Genomic DNA, 2,856 nt, shown 5'->3' on the forward strand with positions numbered 1-2,856 from the left:
TTTGTTGATCCTTCCATGAGAAATTTAGATGATTTCTCCATGAGGGATTATAGGTGTTTCCATAGGCTTCACCCATGTAATTCACCTCTGCCATTGCAGGGTTTTCAGGATCATAAGCTTCTTCTTCAGAAGATGTTTCTTTAGTACTGTTGGATGAATTTTGTAATCCATTCAGACTCTGAGAAATCATGTTGACTTGCTGAGTCAACATTTTGTTCTGAGCCAATATGGCATTCAGAGTATCAATTTCAAGAACCCCCTTCTTCTGAGGCATCCCATTACTCACTGGATTCCTCTCAGAGGTGTACATGAATTGGTTATTTGCAACCATGTCAATGAGTTCTTGAGCTTCTGCAGGCATTTTTTTTAGGTGAATGGATCCACCTGCAGAATGGTCTAGTGACATCTTAGAGAACTCAGATAGACCATCATAGAATATATCCAAAATGGTCCACTCTGAAAGCATGTCAGAAGGATACTTTTTGGTCAACTACTTGTATCTTTCCCAAGCTTCATAGAGGGATTCACCATCTTTTTGCCTGAAGGTCTGAACATCCACTCTAAGCTTGCTCAGCTTTTGAGGAAGAAAGAACTTGGCCACGAAGGCCGTGACCAGCTTATCCCAAGAGTCCAGGCTATCTTTAGGTTGTGAGTCCAACCATGTTCTAGCTCTGTCTCTTACAGCAAAAGGGAAAAGCCTGAGCCTGTAGACTTTAGGATCTATTCCATTAGTCTTAACAGTATCACAGATCTGCAAGAACTCAGTTAAAAACTGATAGAGATCTTCTGATGGAAATCCATGAAACTTGCAATTCTGTTGCATTAGAGCAACTAGTTGAGGCTTTAGCTCAAAATTGTTTGCTCCAATGGCAGGGATTGAGATACCTCTTCCATAAAAATTGGAAGTATGTGTAGTATAATCACCAAGCATCCTCCTTGCATTATTGTTGTTGTCATTATTTTTGGCTGCCATCTCTTCTTCTTTTTCAAAAATTTCTGTAAAGTTTTCTCTGGATTGTTGTATTTTAGCTTCTCTTAGTTTCTTCTTCAGAGTCCTTTCAGGTTCAGGATCTGCTTCTACAAGAAAGTTCTTGTCCTTGCTCCTACTCATATGAAAAAGAATGGAACAGAAAATAATAATAGGGATCCTCTTTACCACAGTAGAGAGATTCCTTTATGTGAGTAGAAGAAAATAAGAAGAAAATCCGAACACAGGTAGAGGGGAGAAGAGGGTTCAAATTTTCAGTAGAAGAGAAGTGTTAGTAGATAAATAAATAAATAGAAGAAAATGAGAGAGAGGAGTTTTCGAAAATTAACTAAAATAAAAGAAAAATATTTTGTTTTTATTTTAGATTAAAGTTAAAATTCGAATTTATAAAAAGAAATAAAATTAAAATTTAAAACAATTAGTTAAATAAAAAGATTTTTGGAAAAGAGGGAGGTGATTTTCGAAAATTAGAGAGAGAAAAGTAGTTAGGTGGTTTTGAAAAAGATAAGAAATAGTAAAACAAACAAAAAGTCAATTAGTTAGTTGAAAAAGATTTGAAAATCAATTTTGAAAAGATAGAAAGTTAGAAAAGATTTTGAAATCAAATTTTGAAAAAGATATGATTTAAAAAAGATATTATTGAAAAGATATGGTTGAAAAAGATTTGATTTTTAAAATTGATGACTTAACTAACAAGAAACTAAAAGATATGATTCTAGAAATTAAAGATTGAACCAACAAACTTCAAATTTTTGAATCAATCACATTAATTGTTAATAAAGTTTTTGAAAATCAATTTAAAAAAATTTCGAAAATAACAAAAGGAAAAAGAAAAGATTTGATTTTGAAAAAGATTTTGAAAAGATAAGATTTTTAAAATTGAAATCTTGACTTGACTAACAAGAAACAACTTATTTTAAAATTTTTTGACTAAGTCAACCCAAAGATTTCGAATTTTTGAGTAAAAGAAGGAAAAGATATTTTTTTATTTTTGAATTTTTAATGAGGAGAGAGAAAAACACAAATATGACCCAAAACATGAAAATTTTGGATCAAAACCAATTATGCATGCAAGAACACTATGAATGTCAAGATGAACACCAAGAACATTATGAAGATCATAATGAACATCAAGAACTTATTTTGGAAAAATTTTCAAGAAAAGAAAAACATGCAAGACAGCAAACTTAGAAATTTTTCATGTTTAGACACTATGAATTCAAAAATGCATATGAAAAAAAAAACAAAAGACACAACAAGAAAATATGAAGATCAAACAAGAAGACTTACCAAGAACAACTTGAAGATCATGAAGAACACCATGCATGAGTTTTTCAAAAAATGCTCAAATTTTAAAAACATGCAATTGACACCAAACTTAAAAATTGACACTAGACTCAAACAAGAAACACAAAATATATATTTTTTATTTTTATGATTTTATAATTTTTTTGGGTTTTTCGAAAATTTCTTTTTGGAAAAATGAAAATAAAATAAAAATTTTTGAAAGATTTTTAAAAACTTTTTGAAAAGAAAATTACCTAATCTGAGAAACATGATGAACCATCAGTTGTCCAAACTTAAACAATCCCCGGCAACGGCGCCAAAAACTTCGTGCACGAAATTGTGATCTCAATGGCGCCAACAACTTGGTACGCACAATTGTAATATCACTCTTTTTTATAACTTCGCACAACTAACCAGCAAGTGCACTGGGTCGTCCAAGTAATAAACCTTACGTGAGTAAAGTTCGATCCCACGGAGATTGTCAGTATGAAGCAAGCTATGGTCATCTTGTAAATCTCAGTCAGGCAGATTCTAATGGTTATAATGATTTTCGAATATAAAGATAAATAAAGCATAAAATA

At 31.5% G+C, this 2,856-nt stretch overlaps 1 non-coding gene across 1 annotated transcript; it reads left to right on the forward strand.

The window, feature by feature from the left end:
- The first annotated feature begins 460 nt into the window (after positions 1-460).
- On the forward strand, positions 461-568 carry LOC130938600 (small nucleolar RNA R71). Its single transcript, XR_009069759.1, has one exon. It is a non-coding gene; the product is annotated as a small nucleolar RNA R71 (small nucleolar RNA).
- The last annotated feature ends 2,288 nt before the right edge of the window (positions 569-2,856 follow it).

This window comes from Arachis stenosperma, chromosome 6 (assembly GCF_014773155.1).
Source record: "Arachis stenosperma cultivar V10309 chromosome 6, arast.V10309.gnm1.PFL2, whole genome shotgun sequence".
Taxonomy (NCBI): domain Eukaryota; kingdom Viridiplantae; phylum Streptophyta; class Magnoliopsida; order Fabales; family Fabaceae; genus Arachis; species Arachis stenosperma.